This window comes from Trichomycterus rosablanca, chromosome 8 (assembly GCF_030014385.1).
Source record: "Trichomycterus rosablanca isolate fTriRos1 chromosome 8, fTriRos1.hap1, whole genome shotgun sequence".
Classification (NCBI taxonomy): Eukaryota; Metazoa; Chordata; class Actinopteri; order Siluriformes; family Trichomycteridae; genus Trichomycterus; species Trichomycterus rosablanca.
Genome location: NC_085995.1, coordinates 31,336,047 through 31,363,735, shown reverse-complemented (window position 1 = coordinate 31,363,735; position 27,689 = coordinate 31,336,047). Strand labels below are relative to the sequence as shown.

The window sequence follows — 27,689 nt, the reverse complement described above, 5'->3', positions numbered from 1 at the left end:
ATTCTTTCTTTGCTTTCTTGTTTGGAAGCTGGGGTCAGAGCACAGGGTCAGCCATCGTACAGTGCACCTGGAGCAGAGAGGGTTAAGGGCCCAACAGTGGCCTTTCAGTTGATAGCCCAAAGCCCTACCACTGTCCCATTGTGTGTAGATAAAACCAAGATAAATGGCTCTAAATTAAGATAAGCCAGGATGATTATAATAAGTGATTGTCAGTAATTAAAATCTGGATGCATTAATTGTATTAGAAATTGGAATGCATGTATAGTCTGTAATTGAAATTGGAGTGCATTAGTTATGTGAGCTATGATTGTCTGTAATTGAAGCAGTGAATGATTAATTATATTAGAGTAGAACTGAAGAGCATCCTTGTTTAAAACACAGAATTGGACGCCGGTAGTACTCTTGGTATTTTTGGGCGCGTGCTGAAGCTGTTGCTTGGCAATCTGAGCAAACGGGTGTCTCGAGGGAGCGCGTGAATTGTAGTGGGCATGCGCCAACGCGAGTTGCTTTCACTTCAGCTGTTCACGAGCACGGAGCGCGAGAGAGACGCTCAGTATCTCTCTCAAAACAACACAGTAGTTCAGTTAGAAAAGGACAGGACAGGACTCCTAGTCTCCGTCATAGTTTATTATCGTCCTCTAACTGTTCCTTATTTAATAATGTTGAGTTTATGGTGCGAGGGAGCATATAAAATGTGGTTGGAGATACGCGGACTGACAGGAAAAGTAACAGGAGTTTCAGTGTAATGAAGGACAGTTGAGGTGAGTGCTCTGTTCATAACAGTTCCTCTGTGTCTGCATCAGTTCTTTGGTTTATTTTGTTGTAATATATTCATGAGATAAACAACATTTTTTTTACAGTACTTCCTTCTGCATGGAGTATCCAAAGTAAAATGCATATTAATCATCTATTCATATTAATTATCTTTACTTCCTAAAAGCACAACAATTTCAGGTAGTACAATCATCCCAACCACATGCAGATAAAAATGAGAAAACCTGATCATTCAGAAATATACATTTTTAAATAAAAAAGCCTGGCATTGTGTATGGGAAAAATGATAACATGTAGTCAATTTAATTAAAACCCTTGTTTATCATTGTTAAACCTCATGATATTTTTAGAGAGGTTTTCGAATTGTGATTTGGACGGCTTGGTGGCTTGGTGGGTAGCACTGTCGTCTCACAGCAAGAAGGTTCTGGGTTCAATCCCCAGGTAGGGTGGGCCAGGTCCGTTCTGTATGGAGTTTGCATGGGATTCCTCCAGGTGCTCCGGTTTCCTCCCACAGTCCAAAGACATGCAAGTGAGGTGAATTGGAGAAACTAAATTGTCCATGACTGTGTATGACCATAAACTTGTGAATTGATGAATCTTGTGCAACGAATTACTACCGTTTCTGTCATGAATGTAAACAAAGTGTGTAAAACATGACGTTAAAATCCTAATAAATAAAAATTGTGATTAACATTGTTTTATAATTTTTACTCTTTGCAGCGTTGTCATTACAAATATGAATGCAAACATGGTTGTAGAACATTTTTATTTACTATTGTTGGTGGCACAGTGACTCAGTGGGTAGCACTGTCGCCTCACAGCAAGAAGGTCCTGGGTTTGATCCCCAGGTGGGGCGGTCCGGGTCTTTTCTGTCTGGAGTTTGCATGTTTTCCCCGTGTCTGCGTGGGTTTCCTCCGCGAGCTCCGGTTTCTTCCCACAGTCCAAAGACATGCAAGTGCAGTTTCTGTCATGAATGTAACAAAAGTGTGTAAAACATGACAGTAAAATCCTAATAAATAAATAAGTTAATTTTACCTACTTCTTCATCTGGGTGCTCAGGTGGCACAGTGATAAATGACCCTCCTCCTATCTCTCCAGGATTTGTATAGCAGTGCTATCAGTGCTATAGTCGGGCATCTACATACAGACATGATTGGCTATGCCTGGAGGGGTGGCTGAGCCATGCGATGGATTGGAATCCTGTCCGGGGTGTGTTACTGCATTGCATCCGGCGTTCCCGGGGAAACAGGACCCACCTTACTCTGACCAGGGTAAAGCAGTGAAAAGTGAAATGAAATGAAAAACTGCTTTATCTTGGTCAGGGTTGTGATGGGTAACAGAAAGCAGGAACACACCCTGTATAGAGTGGCAGTGCAACCCCCATTTATTTGGGATGGAGTACATTTTCATTTATTCATTTTCTTCTCCTCTATGAGTAAACACAGGACTTAAGGCTAGTTCATCACAGGGTATCACACGCCTTTACTTGCTTACTCACACACAGGGTCATTTAGAATTGCCAGTCCACCTACTACATGTTTTCAGGAGGTAAGAGGAAATTGAAGTGCCCAAAGGAAACCCATGTAGACAAACGAAGAACATATGAAACTCACAATTTACCAGTTGTGATAATGTTGCAGCTCAGTAAATATATTATAAGGTAATAAGTATTATAGACTTTATCATGTACTTCCACAGACTGAAACAGCTATTTAACCACTTTTGGTTGTTATAAACTTACTTATTATTTATTAATTGTGTCACAGTAGAATAAATAAAAGATCAAATTGGCCATGTGCACATTTATTTATTAAATACACTCAAATCAACAAGTAAGTAAAAGGTGTGATACAGATTCTGGAAATAAATGCTCTATATATGTTTGTTCTCTGTAGAGGAACCTAATCTCACAAAATAATAAAGAAAACATTGATCTGTTGGTGTAGGGCAGCGGTTCTCAACCTTTTTTCTTTTAGACCCCACTGTGTTTTAAAATGTTTTCTGGTACCCCCTTGACATGGGTTATGATATTATTTTTAAGCTTTCAGTAATGATGACAAAAGCCTATGGCAAATTTGACGAATCCATGATGAAGGTGTATATTTAGGTGTTTTCTCATTTTGGTTCTGATTAGCTGGTGATGGGAGCTTCCTCACCTTGGTCCACTTTAGCAGGTTCTGCATTAACGACTGAAATAGAATCTTTTGTACACGCCATCCGGTGACCTATGCACTTTTGTGGTGGGCAAATCAAATATGTCTCCATTCTTAAAGACACAATTTCGTCTATAGGCAGTTTAAAATAGATCTATATGACATCACAAGAAAGCTCATATGTCATTAACCTATTGATTTTCCTATCCAATCACGTCATTCTTTTTTTACGCTTTTTTACTGTTACTTAAATGCAACAGGACCCCCCTCTAGGCTCACAGAGCCCCCCTAGGGGACCTTGGCCACCTGGATGAGAACCACTGGTGTAAGAAGAAAAGCAGCTGAAAAAAGAAAAAAAGTTATTTATGTTGTGCAACTTGGATATGGCTACGTACAAGGGGCATGTTCTCCCTGTGTCTGCGTGGGTTTCCTCCAGGAGCTCCGGTTGTCTTTCACAGTCCAAAGACATGCAGTCAGGTTAATTGGAGTTACTATAATTGCCTTGAGTGTGTGTGTGTGTGTGTGGCGACCTGTTTAGAGTGTTTTCCGCTATTCGCAGAAAATAGTTGGACTCACTGCAACCCTGAATATAACAGTAGAAAGTATTAAAAACAAAAATGCTTGCTTCTATTGTTGTTTGTCACCGAGCAGTTGGGATGTCCTTAGTTCCAGCTTTTTAAAATTTTAATATAACCAAATTTAAATTAGAGCTCTAAATTATCCAATACTTATTTGATACTGGAATTAGCAAAGCAACCCAGTTCACCTCGCACAGTAGCAAGCAATGCAAATAGTCAATGCTAGGATGGTAGTATCCTTTGATAGTTTGTTTTGACATGATCTCTGACAGTGTGATATAAATATATCCAATGAAAAAAGTCTTGAATCAATCATATAATAATAATATAATATGTACAATCATGTTAAAGGAGGTCTGGCTTTTGTTTTGCTGTCCTGTGTTTAGATCTTTATCACTCACATCATGCTTAACAGACAAGCCAAATCACATTGCATAAGATGATTGTAAAGTCTTTCAGAGACAAGATACAAGATTTCCTGAGTCAATCCTCCACCTGTCACTGGCTTGTCAGATCTTCTCCCAGATTGCTTTGAATTATTTCTTACCATGCTATAAATAGTGCAGGCTGCTCCTACTTCCACCCATGTACCGAAATTCCATTCAGGCTTAAATATAGTACAGTATAAAAGCTTAGTGAAGTAGAGTGTATATCCTAAATCAAAACACCACTATTCATTATTTCACAGCAGTTATACGTCTTACTTATAGGGATGTTAAGGAATAACTAGTTAACTGATGACCGATAAAGAAGTTGTTGTGTAGTTAATGTAATGTAAATACATTTCTCTTTTTTTGCATTGTTTTCCCAAGGTTTTTTCCTGAACTAGTCATGTCCGATTACCAGATTGCATGTTGCTTCCTCTCTACTGCTGCTAACCTTCACTCCTGAGTGAGTAGAGCCGTGATTAACACACGCCCCCTCCTACATGTGTAGTAGTCAACTGCATTTTTTCACCTGCACGAAGCAAGTTCATATGAGACTCAATCTCATGCTCGGAGAGTCACGCACTAATCTCAATTATCCCCAGCCTTTAATGCAGGCTCCATCGATCAGCCAGATCATTCATTTATTCATTGTCTGTTTTACCATCGCTTTAAACAATTCAGGGTTGTAGAGGGTCCAATTCACTGGGCGAAAGGCAAAAAACACCCTAGACAGGTCACCAGTCCATTGCAGGGGTAACACACACACACACACACACACACACCTAGGGCAATTTAGCATCTCCAAATAACCTGACTTCATGCCTTTGGACTGTGGGAGGAAACCAGAGCACCCGGAGGAAACCTACGTGGACGTGGGGAGAGCATGCAAATTCCATACAAAAAACCCAGACCGCTTCACCTAGGATTCGAACCCAGGACCTTCTTGCTGTGAGGGGACAGTTCTACTATAGTAGCAAAAACAATTTTGCCACTAGATTATACACTGATCAGCCATAACATTAAAACCACCTCCTTGTTTCTACACTCACTGTCCATTTTATCAGCTCCACTTACCATATAGAAGCATTTTGAAGTTCTACAATTACTGACTGTAGTCCATCTGTTAGCCCCCTTTCATGCTGTTCTTTAATGGTCAGGACTCTCCCAGGACCACTACAGAGTAGGTATTATGATGGTGCTGTGTGAGTGTGTGTTGTGCTGGTATGAGTGGATCAGACACAGCAAATGCTGATGGAGTTTTAAAACACCTCACTGTCACTGCTGGACTGAGAATAGTCCACCAACCAAAAATATCCAGCCAACAACGCCCTGTGGGCAGCGTCCTGTGACCACTGATGAAGGTCTCGAAGATGACCAACTCAAACAGCAGCAATAGATGAGCGATCATCTCTGACTTTACATCTACAAGGTGGACCAACTAGGTAGGAGTGTCTAATAGAGTGGACAGTGAGTGGACACGGTATTTAAAAACTCCAGCAGCGCTGCTGTGTCTGATCCACTCATACCAGCACAACACACACTAACACACCACAGTGTTACTGCAGTGCTGAGTATGATCCACCACCTAAATAATACCTGCTCTGTGGTGGTCCTGTGGGGTTCTTGACCATTGAAGAACAGATCAGATGACTACAGTCAGTAATTGTATCTATCTGTATGGAAAGTGGAGCTGATAAAATGGACAGTGAGTGTAGAAACAAGGAGGTGGTCATAATGTTGTGGCTGATCAGTGTATTTAGGAAGTTTTGTAACCCCTTCCTTCAACTATTAATATCTAAAGAAAGAAAAAAATGCTAATGCTTTTAAAAGGACTTTTGTATGAGAAGCACGTCTGATGATGTTATAGGAACTTTCTAACATTAGACCATTTAGCAAAGCCACAGCGGGTCTTCAGAGACCAATGTCCTGCCTATTAGTTGATGGAAATGGTATCTGTCTGTCTTTTTTAATGGGGGAAAGGGCACCTTTTAATTATTCATCTGGGATGTCAAACTATTCCTCAAAGGCTGTTATTCAGAGTGCAGCCGGTGAATAATAAATGATCGAGGAGTAGTTCCCCCTCCACGGAGGCTTGCTTTCATGGGCTGCTTAGCTCTCTGTCATCCTGTGAAAGCTCTGTGCTGTCGTTTGCTGTCGTGTTATTTCAATTGACAGTAATTTTGATTTCTGCAGATGTAGCTCTAATGGCCTTCATTAATTCAAAGAAAACAACACTTGTGGGATTTCTCCCAGTTTCAACACAATGCAAGTGGGTTTTGTTAGACTGTCATGCAGAGCTTGAACGTTTTATGCATTACAAAGGGATATACTGGCATTTAGTCAATTGAATTCCCAGTAAATCATTTTGATTTGATGAACACATTTCAAAACATTATTAATGAGTCTGGTGCTGTACATGACAAAGTCTGTTTGCACATAATAGTCAATAAGAAACAAAATAAACACATCTGGAATTTATCTGCTTGATTAGGAATAAAGTTGCAGATGTGGTTCTATTTTGTAGTTCTTTTTTTTCTCGCAATTTTCCCAATTGTCCTCCCAGTCCAGTCGTATCCTATTACCCGATTGCATTATCCTTTCTCTCTACTGATGCTGATCTCCACTCCTGATTGAGGAGAGCGAGACTGACATGTGCACAGTAGCCAACTGCATCTTTTCACCTGTACTAGGCGAGTTCATATGCGGATCATCTTTTGCGTACGGAGAGCCACACCTTGATCAACACATTATCCTTCAATTCAGGCACCATCAACCAGCCAGCAGAGGTCGTGGTTGCATCAGTTATGATGTCCCGGCTCCGGCTCCCCCCCTGTATGTTTGTTTGTTTGTTTGTTTATTAGGATTTTAACGTCACGTTTTACACTTTGGTTACATTCATGACAGGAACGGTAGTTACTCATTACACAAGGTTCATCAGTTCAGAACAGTCTTGGACAATTTAGTATCTCCAATTCACCTCACTTGCATGTCTTTGGACTGTTGGAGGAAACCGGAGCCCCCGGAGGAAACCCACTCGGACACGGGGAGAACATGCAAACTCCACACAGAAAGGACCCGGACCGCCCCACCTGGGGATAGAACCCAGGACCTTCTTGCCATGAGGCGACAGTGCTACCCACTTAGCCACCGTGCCGCCCCCACCCTGTATGTACAACAGCCAATCGTTGTTCATGCAGCCGCCAAGCCTGCAGGATGGCAGAGCTGAGTTTCGAACCGACGATCGCGAAATGTCAGCTCTGGTGTGCTAGCGTGTTTTACCACCGCACCACATGAGCGGCCTGTTCTGTTTTGTAGTTCTAACTGCATTTCTACTCAAAATTAATGAATACTGCTTCGTCACGTGACACGTTGTGGTTACTGTTGAAACCCTGTGTGACTTCACATTTAACAAGTAGCTTGAGTGGGAGGTAGGTCACTATTAATTACACTTTCAATTTAAAGCCAGGTATGTAAACACTCCAATACGTCCGATTTGATCGATTTAATGGGTGATTATGCATATTTTGTACATGACCCGCCTTTGTTATTTGCTTTTAAGAAAGAAAGGTAAAGATGAACCCAGTTAAATTAGTGTAATATGACTTTCAGAGTATAACATCAATTAAAGAGACCAAGTAAAAGTATATGGCAAAATGTATGGACACCTGACCATGAGCTGGTTGGACATCCCATTTCAGAAACAAATAGTATTAAAAATGAGTGTCCTCTATGTGATCTTTTCAGCTATAACAACAGCCGCTCTTCTGAGAAGTATGTCTGTGAGAATTTGTGCCCATTTAGTCAAATAAGCATTTGTATGGCTGGGTCTATGACGACATGAAAAAAAGCTTGGCTTAAAGAAACTCCAGTGGTCTGCACTGAGCCCTGACCTCAGCCTCAGGCTGAGGTCAGGGCTCAGTGCAGACCACTGGAGTTTCTTTAAACCAAGCTTTTTTTCATGTCTTCTTAGCCTTTGCTTTGTGCACAGTGGCACAGTCATACTGGTACAGGATAGGACCTTCCCTCAACTGTTGCTGCAGAGTTAAAATTCTAACACATTCTAACCAGTATTCCTCAGTGTGTTTCTGACCGCACCTGCTGGGCTTCCTGTAGGCATAAATGTCAAGGACAGCATTAGGCAGGCAACACAGAAAGCAACAGGCTCAGTTCATCCTCTGTTTGAATAACCAGGACCTACTAGGGTGAAGGGTCTGACATTTAGTAAGCTGCTCTGCAGTTCTCTCACTGTAGGATTCTGGGCTACAGTACAGAGCGTGCTGCAGGGGGTCATGGCTGGGAAATAGGGACAGTCGGAGCCACCCCGCATCTGTTGTTCAAAGATCATCACAGTCCTAACAGCTGGCTCGGTAGAAGCGTACTGCCTGCCAGCATTAGCGTATGATTGATTCCCCACAGGAGCCAGTACGACTCATTGGTAAGGGGGGTCAACACATGGTGCCGAGGCCGTTTCTACTACTCTTTGTGTACGAGGCAGAGTAAGGCTGCATTTAAATGATAAGCTTTTGCGTTTGTTCACTGCAAAGCTGTGGGCGCGTATTGCCACCTATTGCGGCGCTTAGGCCTTTCACATGATACAGGGCAATACTGCTTTCTGCTACCGAGCGCCAGACTTGAAAACAACACACAGTATTGACAGAGAGTATTGACAGTTTTTTCACATGGAGTTTTGAATGGAATGTATTTTGGTTTAAAACAGGAAAGCTTGATCAGTGGTTGTCATTTAGAGATGTTATATACACTGTATATATACAGTATATATACAGGGTGGGCCATTTATATGGATACACCTAAATAAAATGGGAATGGTTGGTGAAAACTTTTCAAGATGGGTGGTGACCATGGCGGCCATTTTGAAGTCGGCCATTTTGGATCCAACTTTAGTTTTTTCAATGGGAAGAGGGTCATGTGACACATCAAACTTATTGAGAATTTCACAAGAAAAACAATGGTGTGCTTGGTTTTAACGTAACTTTATTCTTTCATGAGTTATGTACAAGCTTCTCTTTGTTTACAGCCATTGACATGTCGCAGAGGTTAACACGTGAGGAGCGGATAGAAATTGTGTTGATGTCTGGTGAACGCAGTACCCGGGTCATTGCAGCAGATTTCAATGCAAGACACCCTACGAGACCACCCATCTCCCATGCTACAGTTAGCAAACTGCTTGCCAAGTTTCGTGAAACTGGTTCAGTGTTGGATTTGCCAAAATGTGGGTGCATGAAAACTGTCACTAATGAAGAAACATCAGTGGCTGTCCTAGCTTCATTCAGCAAGAGCCCACAGCGTAGCACTCGCCGTGTCACTTTTATCTTTGGGGTCATCTGAAGGCAATTGTCTATGCTGTGAAGATACGAGATGTGCAGCACCTGAAACTACGGATACTGGAAGCCTGTGCTAGCATTTCTTCTGCGGTGTTGCTATCAGTGTGTGAAGAGTGGGAGAAGAGGGTTGCATTGACAATCCAACACAATGGGCAGCACTTTGAACACATTTTATAAGTGGTCAGAAACGTTAAAACCAAGCACACCATTGTTTTTCTTGTGAAATCCTCAATAGGTTTGATGTGTCAAATGACCCTCTTCCCATTGAAAAAACTAAAGTTGGATCCAAAATGGCCGACTTCAAAATGGCCGCCATGGTCACCACCCATCTTGAAAAGTTTTCCCCCTCCCATATACTAATGTGCCACAAACAGGAAGTTAATATCACCAACCATTCCCATTTTATTTAGGTGTATCCATATAAATGGCCCACCCTGTATATATATATATACAGTGGGTCCAAAAAGTATTTAGTCAGCCACTGATTGTGCAAGTTCTCCTACTTAGAAAGATGAGAGAGGTCTGTAATTTTCATCATAGGTTCACTTCAACTATGAGAGACAAAATGAGAAAAATAAATCCAGGAAATCACATTGTAGGATTTTTAAAGAATTTATTTGTAAATTATGGTGGAAAATAAGTATTTGGTCAATAACAAAAGTTCAGCTCAATACTTTGTAACATAACCTTTGTTGGCAATGACAGAGGTCAAACGTTTCCTGTAAGTCTTCACCAGGTTTGCACACACTGTAGCTGGTATTTTGGCCCATTCCTCCATGCAGATCTCCTCTAGAGCAGTGATGTTTTGGGGCTGTCGCTGGGCAACACGGACTCCACAAATTTTCTATGGGGTTGAGGTCTGGAGACTGGCTAGGCCACTCCAGGACCTTGAAATGCTTTTTACGGAGCCACTCCTTCGTTGCCCGAGCGGTGTGTTTTGGATCGTTGTCATGCTGGAAGACCCAGCCACGTTCCATCTTCAATGCTCTCACTGATGGAAGGAGGTTTTGGCTTAAAATCTCACGATACATGGCCCCGTTCATTCTTCCCTTAACACGGATCAGTCGTCCTGTCCCCTGTGCAGAAAAACAGCCCCAAAGCATGATGTTTCCACCCCCATGCTTCACAGTAGGTATGGTGTTCTTGGGATGCAACTCAGCATTCTTCTTCCTCCAAACACGACGAGTTGAGTTTTTACCAAAAAGTTCCATTTTGGTTTCATCTGACTACATGATATTCTCCCAATCCTCTTCTGGATCATCCATATGCTCTCTGGCAAGCTTCAGACGGGCCTGGACATGTACTGGCTTAAGCAGGGGGACACGCCTGGCACTGCAGGATTTGAGTCCCTCTCTGCGTAGTGTGTTACTGATGGTAGCCTTTGTTACTTTGGTCCCAGCTCTCTGCAGGTCATTCATCAGGTCCCACTGTGTAGTTCTGGGATTTTTGCTCACCGTTCTCATGATCATTTTGACCCCACGGGATGATATCTTGCGTGGGGCCCCAGATCGAGGGAGATTATCGATGGTCTTCAATGTCTTCCATTTTCTTACAATTGCTCCCACAGTTGATTTATTCACACCAACCTGCTTGCCTATTGTAGATTTACTCTTCCCAGCCTGGTGCAGGTCTACAATTTTCTTCCTGGTGTCCTTCGACAGCTCTTTGGTCTTGGCCATGGTTGAGTTTGGAGTCTGACTGTTTGAGGCTGTGCGCCTATACAAACTACAGCTACGTCTTGGTCCTGCAATGGATTGGCGCCCTGTTCAGGGTATTTCTGCCTTGCACCCAGTGTTTCCGGTTAGACCAAGACCTGCTGAAACCCTGACCAACTGTTAATAACTGTTAATGGAATGAAGAAAAAAAAAACACTTTATTGTTAAGATTAAAATCACTAATTGTGTAAATTCATGTATTATGAATTAGAATGAGCCCAGGCAGGTAAAAGGAAAAAAGTTTGAGTAAACTAATCCTGCTACAGAATTTGACCTAGACCTACTTAAATAACAGGGTGCCATGGTACAAAAACATCATAAATCAGTTAAATGTTTAAAAGAAACATTTAGGGCAACATTTAGGGCAGACATGTTTAAAATAAACATTTAGGACAACAGATAAATTGCTTGCTAAAGTAACTTTTTGTGTCTGTGAAAGGCTCAATCAGCTCCCAAAATGTAGGGCTCACTCTCAGTTATCAGTGCCTGGAATCAGGGCATTGACATTATATTTAACCTCCAGACTTTTGTTTCCCAATCTGAAAATGGCGTTTTGATAACTTAGTATACAATTTTTACTACATGGCCAAAAGTATGTGGTCACCTGACAATGAGTATGTTGGACATTTCACTCCAAAATCATTAATTTGCAGTTTATCCCTCCTTTGCAGCTACACCAGCCTCCACTCTTGTGGGAGGCCTTCCCTTAAGGTTTTGTAGTGTGTTTGAGAGAATATGTGCCCATTCAGTCAAAAGAGCATTTGTAAGGACAGACTCAGATGATGGACGTGAAGGCCTGGCTCATAATTCATATTGCGTTTTAGTTAAGAGAAGATACCTAAGTGTCCATATAGCCAAAAGAAAAAGGTTTGAATCATGTGGATCTAAGTCATACCACATACCAAAAAAAGGACAGCTTAAATCTGCGTAGCTTTAGAGATATCTAACTAACAACCACTTATCCCTAGAATTCGGACAAGGCAATCGTGCAAGGACAGAAGCAGAAAAACAGGATAATACAGATCTTTGTGACACAGAATATCTCTCTGACATAGACAACTGTCTAGAATATGTGTCTGGCTAAGAATAACAACAGCAGAATATCTCTAACTCAAGGTTAAATAGAGTCTGCTAAAGTGCAGGTCAAAATGCAAGATAATTCAGGCCTGATTACAGAGTAATATATGATTGTTCACAACGTATATAAAATAAAGGATCACAAGATCATAAAAATAAAATACACTGATGAGGCATAACATTATGACCACCTTCCTAATATTGTGTTGGTCACCCTTTTTTCTGCAAAAACAGCCCTGCAATTGTGATGCACTGTGTATTTTGACACCTTTCTATCAGAACCAGCATTAACTTCTTCAGCAATTTGAGCTACAGTAGCTTGACTGTTCGATCTGACCACACGGACCAGCCTTCTCTCCCCACGTGCATCAATGAGACTTGGCCGTCCATGACCCTGTTGCCGGTTTACCAGTGTTCCCTCCTTGGACCACTTTTGATAGATACTGACCACTACAGACCGGGAACACCCCACAAGAGCTGCAGTTTTGGAGATGCTCTGAGCCAGTCATCTAGCCATCACAACTTGGCCCTTGTCAAACTTGCTCAAATCCTTAAGAGATAATCAGTGTTATTCACTGCACCTGTCAGTGGTCATAATGTTATGCCTGGTCGGTGTATATTATGTATTTCAACACTAAGCAATGTTAATATCTATACGTTGAAAAGGTGACACTTCTGGTTAATTGTAACGTGGAACGTTTTTTTGTTCACGGTTTTTGCTTCACAATGTTAAATTTTTTATTTTTGCTTATTATGCTTCTTTCAAATCTCATTTTCATTTCACTTCCTTTCACAATTTCTTTTGTGTTTTTCAACAAGCACAAGTATGAGGTTGCATAGTTGACAAAACCAATAACTTTGCCATTTCCAACATTGTATTAATATTGCTGAGAAGGTTGAAATGAAACACTTTTTGCCACTTTGTGTTTAGCAGCTAGCTGGCAGAAATGTGAACTGAGACAATCAGATGATCTAAAAGTTAAGGTATGCAGTTATAACATAATTAAGCAAATTTAAATGCACAGAAAGTATTTGATTACAAAATTTTAATTGGCCTGGAGGGGTGGGTGAGTGTTGTTTGTATTGTTAATGATTAATCAGTAACTGACAAATAACCATTAGGTGTCATTTAAATTCATTGTCAACAGTTGATGGTTAATATATTTTAATTGAGAGCAGAGCTACATTATGCCTAGTTCACACATGGCTCTCTGTGAATCGCTATGTGTGAACTGTTTAACAACTCGATCCGAGCGGCCGCCGAGCTCTCAGCAACTGAAGAAATACTGTATATCTAGCTTGTCAGATATCTGGATCTGAGTCGCACAACTGGCAATTAGTGTTATGTCGAACAGCCAATGAGAACGCAAGATACGGTGTAAGGGGAAACGCAGGGTAGGAGTGTAAAAAGGTGGGACAGGGGCATAATATAGTTTATATCAGAATACATCGGTACACACACAAGCTTTACAGTATTTCTGACCTGATTGTTCTCTACAAAACATAACACCAACGTTGCATTGCAAAAAATATTTATTAACCTCCAACTCACTATAGAACAATCCATGCTGTTCACGTAGCCCACTCCACTCAAATTAATTTATTTTTCCTCTTTGCTTTAAAGCTGCACATCAGCGCACAAACTTCGATTGCTCGCTACTTGTTGACGTGCATTTTTGGATGTGGTATCGTTAAACATTTCGTCACTTCTTGCGTTTGTTTTCGTGACAAAACGTAGTTTGGGAGACCAGAGAAGCTCGCCTTCGATTCCAGTTGGTGATAGATCGTGCAGTGTGAAACCCCCCTATCACCGATCAGTCATGTAGTGTGAAAGCCACAGCGACTTGAAAGACTCCTGATTATAAGAGATCCAGTTGTGTAGTGTGAACTGTACAGCGACCTGACAACTTGGAAAGTCGTGTAGTGTGAACTTGTCATTACACACATCAGAACCATACAGAGAGAGCCACTGTTGCTCTGAAAGCTGTATCAGCAGTGTTACATTCAAATCTACACACTTGCTATTAGATGCATCATCTATAAAGAGGGTGTTCTGTGAATTCAAGCTGAGCAAGGACCACTTTTATATTAATAACTGAAATCATACATGAGGAAATCATAAACAGAATCAGTGAGAATGCACTGTCAAACACTTCTGAGTTGCTGGTTCACAAACTGCAAGTACTTGGCACATCTGGATACGTATTTAGAATTTATTTAAATGATTCATTTTTCTGGATCGACCAGTATAGAAAGTGGATATAAATTATATAAGGTATATAAATGATCCTTTAGGCCACCCAAAGAGGATGGGTCCCTGTTGAGTCTGGTTTCTCTTAAGGTTTCTTTTAAGGTTTTGGTTTGTTGATACTGGATGTTGTAAAGCTGCTTTGAGACAATGTCTATTGTAAAAAGAGCTATACAAATACATTTGACTTGACTTCCAACTGTTAATCTGGTTACAAAACACTCCACATACTGTACAATACACTGTACTTTCCTTTTTTGTTTGTCAAACACTGTTTGAAAACTGTGACATTAATAGGGTAAGTTTAGGATCATTGCCCTTAAGTTTAACCTGCAGAGTTTAAGAAGCAGTCAGACACTTTTTTTTCTGAAAGAAACTGCCACATGCACACTGTGGATGAGTCTAAACTCAGCGGTCTGAGCTCTTGTGTAGAGATCTGTAGCTCTGTTTTTAGGTTAAATAAAGCATCAGCGGTTTAAAATAAATAGAAATGACATTTTTGCTGACACCATTAATTGAAAAGTGACATGGTTATTGGTTAGCCAGTTTATCTTTTTAAGCTGTAATGTAAATGATTGTAAATAATCAATGCACTGTAGTTTTATAAATACCTCTCTGACAGATCATGTGTGTGTACTCTGTCAACCAAACCTGTTCACTAAACCAGCGTGAAATTATTTAGAAATGTTTTCTACACAGGGCAAAACAACAGTGAAAAGTTGCTAGAATATTGAAGGGAATCATGAATATAAATGGAAGATCCACCAAAGGATCGGTCTGTACATTTGAAGATTCTAGAAACGTCACAACTTTTCTGAAAATGGGGTTTATGGGGGACTATGTATATTTGCTAAAACAGACTCCTCCCATCACATGATACCTAAAACAAGTTCTTTTATTGCATGTGAAGAACAGATGATCCTGCCAAAGTCAACTGTAGTCTTTGCAGTGTATTTAAGCGAGTCATTTACTGAAGATGGAAGGAAACTTGGACACGAGTCAGGAATGATTATCTTTTGTGGCTAGCTTTTCGTCTAACAGCAAGTTCTTGGTGGTTAAGCGTTGAACTAAGGAGATTAATTTCTTTTGACTTTCTTATTAAAGGTAAATATATCAATATCACACACCTTGAAAATTGAATTATAAGTGTTCCATGTACACAATCTGCTAGTACTAATCTATTTATTTTACTAAGAGTATGATTACTACTATCCTATTAATACTATTATACTATAATACTTTTAATACCAACATTACTAAGAATAATGGTAAATAATCCCCATGCAACTAATCTTCAAATCAAATTAAATCAAGGTTTATTTGTCACATACATAGTCATACACAGTACAGCTGGCAGTGAAATGCTTTTGTGACTGCTCGGCCACAGTAGTTACAAAATCCACAAAATATATATTTATACAAAAAATAGAAATGTTTCACAATGTAAAAGTGTAGAAAATTTTTAAATTGAAATTAAGAAAAGAATAATACAATAATAAAAAAATTGAAGCAATTTAAAGGGTGCAAAAGTGACAAAGTGCAGAAACTGAACATAATACTGAACATATATTGTTCAACATAATGCTATAGAGATGTGATTATTATACACAAATACAAATTTATATACATATACACACATACAAAAACTGTATACATGCATATATGTATATATATATATATATATATATATATATATAGATTGTGTTAATTTAGTCCTAAATCTTACTAATCATATAGTTTCTTTCATAAATGGTTTTATTTAATTTTTTTGCCACTGTGTGTCTAGCAGCTAGCTGGCAGAAATGTTAACAGAGCCAATCAGTCTATCAGATGATCTAAAACTTAAGATATGCAGTTAAAACATAGCCTATAATGAAGGGAATTGAAATGCACAGAAAGTATTTGGTTCCAAAAATGTTATTGCGTGTTTTTTGTATTGTTAACGATTAATCGATAACTGAAAAATAATCTTTAGGTGTCATTTAAATTCATTGTCAAGAGTTGATGGTTAATATTTTAATAGAGAGCAGAGCTGTGTATATCACACACATCAGAACCATACAGAGAGAGCCACTCTTGCTCTGAAAGCTGTATCAGCAGTGTTACATTCAAATCTACACACCTGCTATTAGATGCATCATCTGAAGAGAGAGTGTGCTGTGAATCTAAGCTGAACAAGAAAAACTGTTATATTAATAACTGAAATCATACATGAGGAAATCATAAACAGAATCAGTGAGAATGCACTGTCAAACACTTCCGAGTGCTGGTTCACAAACTGCAAGTACTTGACACATCTGAATATGTATTTAGATTTATTTTAAATGATTCTGTTCTGCTGGATCCACCAGTATAGAAAGTGGATATAAATTATATAAGGTATATAAAGGATCCTTTAGGCCACCCAAGGAGGATGGGTCCCTGTTGAGTCTGGTTTCTCTTAAGGTTTCTTTTAAGGTTTTGGTTTGTTGATACTGGATGTTGTGAAGCTGCTTTGAGACAATGTCTTTTGTAAAAAGAGCTATACAAATACATTTGACTTGACTTCCAACTGTTAATCTGGTTACAAAACACTCCACATACTGTACAATACACTGTACTTTCCTTTTTTGTTTGTCAAACACTGAAGAAAACTGTGACATTAATAGGGTAAGTTTAGGATCATTGTCCTTAAGTTTAACCTGCAGAGTTTAAGAAGCAGTCAGACACTTTTTTTTCTGAAAGAAACTGCCACATGCACACTGTGGATGAGTCTAAACTCAGCGGTCTGAGCTCTTGTGTAGAGATCTGTAGCTCTGTTTTTAGGTTAAATAAAGCATCAGCGGTTTAAAATAAATAGAAATGATGTTTTTACTGACACCATTAATTGAAAAGTGACATGGTTATTGGTTAGCCAGTTTATCTTTTTAAGCTGTAATGTAAATAATTGTAAATAATCAATGCACTGTAGTTTTATAAATACCTCTCTGACAGATCATGTGTGTGTACTCTGTCAACCAAACCTGTTCACTAAACCAGCGTGAAATTATTTAGAAATGTTTTCTACACAGAGCAAAACAACAGTGAAAAGTTGCTAGAATATTGAAGGGAATCATGAATATAAATGGAAGATCCACCAAAGGATCGGTCTGTACATTTGAAGATTCTAGAAACGTCACAACTTTTCTGAAAATGGGGTTTATGGGGGACTATGTATATTTGCTAAAACAGACTCCTCCCATCACATGATACCTAAAACAAGTTCTTTTATTGCATGTGAAGAACAGATGATCCTGCCAAGGTCAACTGTAGTCTTTGCAGTGTATTTAAGTGAGTCATTTACTGAAGATGGAAGGAAACTTGGACACGAGTCAGGAATGATTATCTTTTGGGGCTAGCTTTTCGTCTAACAGCAAGTTCTTGGTGGTTAAGCGTTGAACTAAGGAGATTATTTTCTCTTGACTTTCTTATTAAAGGTAAATATATCAATATCACACACCTTGAAAATTGAATTATAAGTGTTCCATGTACACAATCTGCTAGTACTAATCTATTTATTTTACTAAGAGTATGATTACTACTATCCTATTAATACTATTATACTATAATACTTTTAATACCAACATTACTAAGAATAATGGTAAATAATCCCCATGCATCTAATCTTCAAATCAAATTCAAGGGGACTGCATGGAAGGGTTTTTTTCATTGCTTCGAAACTCGCCGGTCATTGGATAAATGCCACGATTTTGTTCCGCCTTCGGGCGTTGAGCGTATGCAAGATGATTGGAGGATCAGTCGAAAGGCTGAATCCCGTTTTGATTGACAGCTATTTTGAGATCTATTCTACACCGTCACTTAATTACTGGGAGCTTCAGTCCCATCGCGGATTTTGCGAGTGAAGTCGAAAGACAAACTGCTGTAACCCATTTCTTGGTATTTGCTTGGTGAAATTACTTGACCATTTCCATTGTTCATTGTGTAAATAAAACACACTCATAGTATTTGTTTCAGTTTAACATAATTTCAACATTTCCTTGTTCAGGTTTAATATTGTTTTGTTAGTTCGTTCAATCAATCATTCATACTGTTGGCTAGGTAGGAGTGAACTAGCCAGCTAACAAGCTGCACACGATGGCAGACAACGCAAATTTTGTCGACCTGATTTTGGCAAAGCCATTTGATAGTCTTCCTTATGAGGAGAAAGTTAGAATTAAACAGCAGGGCAGATCAACACTTAAGATTGATTTGGTGCAAAGGAACGGTGGGCAGAATTTATGTATAAATAAATTGACAAATTTTATGATGTAAGCCGACAATGAGCTTCCCCTCTTTGAAAGACCAGCAGCCGCCACTGACCTAAACCATTCATGACATCTGTAACCCTGAAATCCAAATTATGTAAGGATTGAAAGGGCCTTTGTGTTATTAAATAAGGAAGTATAGTGTTGAATAATTAAATAATAAATAATAGTAGACTAAATTATAACAGAATGGTTAAGCTTGGCCCACACCCAAAAATGGCTTTGAATGTTTGTTCCTTTTAAACAGGTTTCCTTGTATAACAGAAGCAAAAAATGGTTGTAAATTCAGTTCTAATGAACATACATGATTCCTACAATTGTCTTTTTAGTTTGGTGATGAGTAATCAAATGTTATTCATTTTTCAGGCTCTTCATTTACTTAAAAGTAGCTTCAACAAAAATGACACAAAGAGAAACAAACTCTTGCTTATTCTTGAAAAACCACAGTATTTAACAAAGACTTTACCAATGTCATGAGTGAGTTTGCTCCACTACCATCACAAGTAAATTGTGTTTTTTGTGCATTGTGCAACTTTATCAGCACCAGTAATTAATTATGCATTAATGTTTTTTGATTTGTAATTATTTACAGTTTAATATAAGCCTTTTTTTCTGTCATTATATACGTTCACACACTTTCACTGATTCCTCATTAATATTTTGTTCTATATTTCATCCTTAAGTTTTGTTGTTTTTACTAAGATCTCTAAGGGGAACAAGCAGGGATTGTTATTTTACTGATGGAGGACAAACAAAAGTGATGTTTCTTGTTGTGCTAATTATTTATGTTATTGGCGTGAATACAGTTCGTTTTAAATTTATCGATGAATGTCAGCTGTATAGGGCATATATGCTAGTGTGTGTGTGTGTTGGGGGGGCTTAGCTCTGGTGGTTGGGGAGTGGAAGGTGTTTGTTCATTGACTGGGGTTTGTGTAATTGTATTTAATTGTATTGTACATGTGTATATGTACAGTATATATATATACAGTGTATCACAAAAGTGAGTACACCCCTCACATTTCTGCAGATATTTAAGTATATCTTTTCATGGGACAACACTGACAAAATGACACTTTGACACAATGAAAAGTAGTCTGTGTGCAGCTTATATAACAGTGTAAATTTATTCTTCCCTCAAAATAACTCAATATACAGCCATTAATGTCTAAACCACCGGCAACAAAAGTGAGTACACCCCTAAGAGACTACACCCCTCAATGTCCAAATTGAGCACTGCTTGTCCTTTTCCCTCCAAAATGTCATGTGATTTGTTAGTTTTACTAGGTCTCAGGTGTGCATAGGGAGCAGGTGTGTAGTACAGCTCTCACACTCTCTCATACTGGTCACTGAAAGTTCCAACATGACACCTCATGGCAAAGAACTCTCTGAGGATCTTAAAAGACGAATTGTTGCGCTACATGAAGATGGCCAAGGCTACAAGAAGATTGCCAACACCCTGAAACTGAGCTGCAGCACAGTGGCCAAGATCATCCAGCGTTTTAAAAGAGCAGGGTCCACTCAGAACAGACCTCGCGTTGGTCGTCCAAAGAAGCTGAGTGCACGTGCTCAGCGTCACATCCAACTGGTGTCTCTGAAAGATAGGCGCAGGAGTGCTGTCAGCATTGCTGCAGAGATTGAAAAGGTGGGGGGTCAGCCTGTCAGTGCTCAGACCATACGCCGCACACTACATCAAATTGGTCTGCATGGCTGTCACCCCAGAAGGAAGCCTCTTCTGAGGTCTCTACACAAGAAAGCCCGCAAACAGTTTGCTGAAGACATGTCAACAAAGGACATGGATTACTGGAACCATGTCCTATGGTCTGATGAGACCAAGATTAATTTGTTTGGTTCAGATGGTCTCAAGCATGTGTGGCGGCAATCAGGTGAGGAGTACAAAGATAAGTGTGTCATGCCTACAGTCAAGCATGGAGGTGGGAATGCCATGGTCTGGGGCTGCATGAGTGCAGCAGGTGTTGGGGAGTTACATTTCATTGAGGGACACATGAACTCCAATATGTACTGTGAAATACTGAAGCAGAGCATGATCCCCTCCCTCCGGAAACTAGGTCGCAGGGCAGTGTTCCAGCATGATAATGACCCCAAACACACCTCTAAGACGACCACTGCTTTATTGAAGAGGCTGAGGGTAAAGGTGATGGACTGGCCAAGCATGTCTCCAGACCTAAACCCAATAGAACATCTTTGGGGCATCCTCAAGCGGAAGGTGGAGGAGCACAAAGTCTCGAATATCCGCCAGCTCCGTGATGTCGTCATGGAGGAGTGGAAAAGCATTCCAGTGGCAACCTGTGAAGCTCTGGTAAACTCCATGCCCAGGAGAGTTAAGGCAGTTCTGGGAAATAATGGTGGCCACACAAAATATTGACACTTTAGGAACTTTCACTAAGGGGTGTACTCACTTTTGTTGCCGGTGGTTTAGACATTAATGGCTGTATATTGAGTTATTTTGAGGGAAGAATAAATTTACACTGTTATATAAGCTGCACACAGACTACTTTTCATTGTGTCAAAGTGTCATTTTGTCAGTGTTGTCCCATGAAAAGATATACTTAAATATCTGCAGAAATGTGAGGGGTGTACTCACTTTTGTGATACACTGTACATACAGCTGGGGAAATAAGTATTGAACACATCAACATTTTTCTCAGTAAATGTATTTCTAATGGGACTATTGACATGAAATTTTCACCAGATGTTGGTAACAACCCAAGTAATCCACACATATAAAGCAGTCAAAACAAATAAGTCCAAAAATTAAGTTATGTGTAAAAAAGTGAAATGACACAGGGAAAAAGTATTGAACACATGAAGAAAAGGAGGTGCAAAAAGGCAAGGAAAGCCAAAACACCAGCAGTATTTAGAAATGCTATCTTACCCTTATTGTGCAAATTAATATCAGCTGGTTTAGTCCTAATTGATGGCCTACATAAAGGTTTCTTATTACCAAGGTGTCACACAAGAAGCATCTCGTGATGGGTAAAAGCAAAGAGCTCTCTCAAGACCTTCGCAACCTTATTGTTGCAAAACATACTGATGGTATTGGTTACAGACGTATTTCTAAAATTCTGAATGTTCCAGTGAGCACCATTGGGGCCATTATCCGGAAGTGGAAAGAACATCATTTTATCATAAACCGGCCACAGCCAGATGCTCCTCGCAAGATTTCTGACAGAGGAGTCAAAAGAATCTTGTATCCTCAAATAAGAAATGCTTGTGAATGAGAATGTGAGAAAACTAACTGTGCCATCGACACTCATTTCTATGGATGGTATAAATCCAATTAAAATCATTTAAACTTCATTTATCTTTCAATTAAAGCAAATTGAATCTATTTGTCTAGAAAAAAATGATGTAAATTGAATTTATTCTGAGAGTACTTAAGCATATCAACAGCACCAAAATTGTGATGTGGTTTCGAATAGCATTATTCCATTTCCAGACAGTGAGCAACACAATTAGTCATGGCAGGCGACAGACCACAGCACTCTCACTGAATTATATTCTCATTAACATTAATATGGGAAGCTCGTTTTGATTACATTCCTGGAGAGTTCTATATCAGAAAATTAGAAGACCGAAACATTACCTGCAGTTTGAGCGCTTATGCATTAAGACAGCGGCCTGCAGTGAGGAGGTAATATTATTTTGCCAGTCTTAATACAAAACTAAACTAAGTGTGCAGAGGTCTAAGCCTGGGTTAGATATGCCACCTTAAATAGTAGTGACATTTATTTAATTTATAAATTAGGATTTTAACGTCATGTTTTACATGCTTTGGTCACATTCATGACAGGACAGGTAGTTACTGGTTACACAAGTTTTCAATGTCAAACACAGTCATGGACAATTTAGTATCTCCAGTTAACCTGCTTGTATGTCTTTGGACAGTGGAAGGAAACCGGAGCGCCTGGAGGAAACCCACAGAGACACGGAAAGGTAGTGAGAAAAGTAGTGAGGTAGTGAGAAAAGTAGGATAAGCTTTTACAAAAACTCAGTTGGCGGCTGAGGTGTCTGTGTCTGAAATGTATGACCAGGGTCCTATAGTGAAGCCCAGCACTTTGCAGAGTATGTGTGCACTTGTCCTCAGTGTAATCTGATGCTTTTCTTTGGCTGTGTGTTGTCCTGGTAGTTCTGGCAGGTCCTGATGGTTCCAGACAACAACCAGAGGCTCCTAACCTCATGCTAATATGGATGTTTTATATTTGCTCAGCTTTTCGGCTTCTTTGAGCATCTTATTGTTGTCATCAGGGATCGATACACTGATCTGCAGGCATTGACCAGGATTATTTTCTAGAACTGTAGGGTTGGTTGCACTGATATGTTCCACATGATGGTTGTGTCTTCCATGTTAATTCTTGCATTAGGTGAGTGCCCCACCCTAATTATCCTCCCAATCTAGTCATAACTTGAGCAGTAGCCAACTGCTTCATTCACCTGCAGGGGGTGGGTTTATATGAAAATCCATATTGCGCACAGAGAGCCATGTACTGATCTACATTATCACCTGTTTTATTGTGCAGACGCCATCAATCAGCTAGTAGAGGACGTTATTGCAGCAGTCATGAGGAATTCCCTTCAGCAATCCCGCCCTCGGACAAGCCAATGGTTGTCCGTATAGGCACCCGGTCTGCCAGTAGCAGAGCTGAGATTCAAACTTGTTAATATTTTACCACTAGCAGTGGAGCAGTGGTTTATTATTTCAGCCCACCACTGCTGAGATTCATGTTTGAATCTTAGCCATTCTATTGGCTGGCCAGGTGTCTACCCAGACATGATTGGCTATGTCTGATGAATTGTTGATATGTCCAGGGTATGCCTTGCGTCCAGTGTATCCAAGTGTAACCAGACCCTCCACCACCCTGACCAGGATAACATGGTTGATGTAAATGAAATACTGAAATAATGATTATTATTAGGCTTTGTGCTGATACATATTGGTTTGAGAGAAGTGTGATTTGTAAACCCATCACACAACAGGATGAGCTGCTGGTAGTGCAGTCAGGTCCCTTGGGTGAGGTGCATTGTGCCATGTCATTTTAGTGACCTCTGTCACCGCCTCTATTTCTACCATCCGCAGTCCCATTAAACATAACCTCTTGAGAGCAACGGACTCAAGATTGCATCCACCGACTGTCTGTCTGCTGTTCTGGATGCTTTTAAATCGCTCTATCTTCCAGGTCAGGAAATAGCGATGGTGGGTAATAAGGGAAGCGGTCAGGTCTAGGGAAAAGCAATCATGTTTGGATAAAAGGAAAGAGGTGGATGTAAGGAGGAGCAGGTGTGCTGGCTCTTTCTTTCCGTGTTGTTTCTTTAGCTGTTGTTACAGAGTACCATATTGGCTCCACTGTGACAGGCTGTGAGGAGCCAGTGGGAATGATGTGTTTTAGTTAAAGAAAGCCATCATGAACGGTTCCATTTAAAATAGGGTCATTATATTTAATACATGATATGGCTATTGTTGTGTTTACTTTTCCATTTGTTTTCTTACAAAATGAATCAGTACATTTATAACTAGGGTCCCACTAAATTCATGTGAAAATTTGCTTAATTTCACAGACTCAGTTTTTAAAAATCACAGATTTCACAGATTTTAAAGAATAGTGTCAGCAGTCATTAAATAACACTCATAAATAATATAACAAATGGCAGCTAAGATACACAGGATAGCCTGCCTTAACAGTTGAATGTAAACCTAGAGATACAGTGACGGTCTTAAAGACAAAAATTCTTGTCCGTGTTTTGACCCCCAACCCACTCACGTCCACAGAATTGGTTGGAAGTTTCACGAACTTAGTCAGTGTTTTTAGCTGCTTACACTTCGACATCTTGGACATTTTGAATAAGCAAGTTCTAACTGAATTGCTGTAGGATTGCTAGGACCACCTTTTAGTGCAAATTAACCAGTAAATGTGAGGCACCTAAATGCTACGCGAACACCAACCTTAAATTTTGAATTTCACTGCAAATTTGAATTTCATGGAAAACGGCTTATTTCACGGTATGTGAATTAGGTAGGGCCTTTTTTTATAACATTATTCTGAAGCAATTTTGGTAGGACAGCACGTTTTCAATGCGTTTATAAAAAAAGGATTTTAGTTTACTTTCTACATTCTTATAATATTCTTTTTATCTTGTAAAAGTCACATTGGGACAAGAAATTATGCTAAAATAGTAAAGTAAGGTGCTAATTTGAAAAAGTATGTTCATCTGAGTGTGAACAAATTATGCTAGCTTAGCTAGCCAAGGTTTAGTTTGGCTATCAAAGGAAGATACTCACATAGTAATGAAATACACTGTGAGTCAAAAAAGGGACATCGGTACCTTAGCCCATAACTTTAGCAAATATTGATCAATTTTCAAAATTATTTTACTCCAACATTGTTTGTAATTTGCAAAAAATGATAATTGATGTTGAATTTGGTCATGAATTTACATTTTATTGTTCACAGTTAAAGTTGTCATAAAAATATCATTGTAATAAAACATTTCACAAGGTAATATAGCTGCAAGCATAAGATGTGGTAGGCATTAAAATAAAATAAAACTAAAATAAAAATGTAATTGTGAATTCTAATGTAATTCTGAATGTAACACTGAAAGGATTTTGAAAATTGATCAACATTTGCCAAAGGTGCTTTTTGACTCACAGTGTACATCGCCTAGGCATAACATTATGACCACTGACAGGTGAAGTGAATAACTGATTATCTCTTCATCACAGCCTTGGTATGACTTGGCTTCCAAATCCCCCAGATCTCAATCCAATCGAGCATCTGTGGGATGTGCTGGACAAACAAGTCCGATTCATGGAGGCCCCACCTCACAACTTACAGGAGTTAGAGGATCTGTCTCTAACATCTTGGTGCCAGATACCACAGCACACCTTCAGGGGTCTAGTGGAGTCCATGCCTCAACGGGTCAGGGCTGTTTTGGCAGCAAAAGGGGGACCAACACAATATTAGGAAGGTGGTCATAATGTTATGCCTACTGGGTGTAGTATTATAGCCAGAATCAAAACCATGTATATTAAATGTATAAATTTCTCTTATATATTTTTGTCTATGTTGATCATACTTGCTTAAAAAATCCATATGTGCAACCTGCAGCATGAATAAGGATCATCAGTGTCAGGTTCTATCCAAATCCCTCTTGACCCTGATGTAATACCCCAGTTTCTGTATGAGCCATGCACAGGGAATTTGTTGTAATTGTCAGAATACTAGTCTTTTTGGTATTTTGCCTAGTTGCTGTCAGTTGTTTGTTGTTTTTATTTGGTGCTTGGTATTCGTTGTATATTCTCCATGCCTAATTTAACTCTAATTATGGTGTGTGTGGAGGAGCACTGTGACATCCTTTCATGTAAAGTACAGTGGAAAAAATGCTATGATCCGATATCAGACGGCAGGTAAATCAGTACACGCCTGTTGTGATAAGAACGTGTGTCATCTTGTTTAGGAAGACCATACATAAAATGTGTGAGTGTATTCTACCAATAATAATAATGAGACAATCAGAAGGAGACGCTTCCTCTTTAAAATAATATCAAAGACTCTTGTTAGTGGCAGATTGCCAAAAGTCATTGTTCATTTACATAAGTAGGAAGCATGCTGTGACATGAACTATAACGTCTGTAATGCAGCTGAGACTGGGAGATGCTTCATAAACCAGTTCAGCTTTGTTATTCATTACAAAGCTTTTTCTTGATTCACTGCCAACTTCTCTGAGCTTTGCTAGAGGGAACTACTCCACTTCCAGCTCCATGCCAACTTTATATTTTGTATACTTCAGGTCCATGCCAGCTTAATATTTTGTATACTCCAGGTCCATGCCAGCTTTATATTTTGTATACTCCACGTCCATGTCAGCTTTATATTTTGTATACTCCAGGTCCATGCCAGCTTTATATTTTGTATACTCCAGGTCCATGCCAGATTTATATTTTGTATACTCCAGGTCCATGTCAGATTTATATTTTGTATACTCCAGGTCCATGCCAGCTTTATATTTTGTATACTCCAGGTCCATGTCAGCTTTATATTTTGTATACTCCAGGTCCATGCCAGCTTTATATTTTGTATACTCCAGGTCCATGTCAGCTTTATATTTTGTATACTCCAGGTCCATGTCAGCTTTATATTTTGTATACTCCAGGTCCATGCCAGCTTTATATTTTGTTTACTTTAGTTCCATGCCAGCTTTATATTTTGTTTACTTTAGTTCCATGCCAGCTTTATATTTTGTATACTCCAGGTCCATGTCAGATTTATATTTTGTATACTCCAGGTCCATGCCAGCTTTATATTTTGTATACTCCAGGTCCATGTCAGCTTTATATTTTGTATACTCCAGGTCCATGTCAGATTTATATTTTGTATACTCCAGGTCCATGTCAGCTTTATATTTTGTATACTCCAGGTCCATGTCAGCTTTATATTTTGTATACTCCAGTTACATGCCAGCTTTATATTTTGTATACTCCAGGTCCATGTCAGCTTTATATTTCGTATACTCCAGTTACATGCCAGCTTTATATTTCGTATACTCCAGTTACATGCCAGCTTTATATTTCGTATACTCCAGTTACATGCCAGCTTTATATTTCGTATACTCCAGTTACATGCCAGCTTTATATTTGCATATTCCAGCTCCATTCACGCCTTATATTTTGTATACTTGTATACTTCCATGCCAGATTTGAATACTCCAGTTCCATGCCACCTTCATATTGTGTATACTCCAATTACATATTAGCTTTATACGAGGGTTCTTCAAAAAGTTTCCACACTTTTATTTAACTCTATTTTTAAAGAATTTCAAAAACAAATAACGTAACTTTTCTACAGTCACCTTCTGATGCATTTTTCCCAGCATTGTACCAACTTTTTAATGCCATCAGCAAAAAAGTATTTGGTTGAGTGCATAGCCACTGATGCACCACTACTTTCACATCATCATCACACGAAAATCTTCTTCCCTTTAAAGCTTCTTTGAGCGTCCAAAAAGGTGGCGCTAAATCCAGACTATAGGCTCTATAAGTCTATAAGTCTCTCAGACACGACCAATTACTACTCCT

General features: G+C 39.4%; 1 protein-coding gene across 1 annotated transcript in view; it reads left to right on the top strand.

Moving 5' to 3' along the window:
• The first annotated feature begins 531 nt into the window (after positions 1–531).
• si:ch211-269c21.2 (carbohydrate sulfotransferase 8) overlaps positions 532–27,689 on the top strand; it is an 80,301-nt gene continuing 53,143 nt past the window's right edge. The window contains exon 1 of the mRNA XM_063000046.1: positions 532–761. The gene's annotated coding sequence lies outside the window, so the exon portion shown is untranslated. The remainder of the gene's footprint in view (positions 762–27,689) is intronic.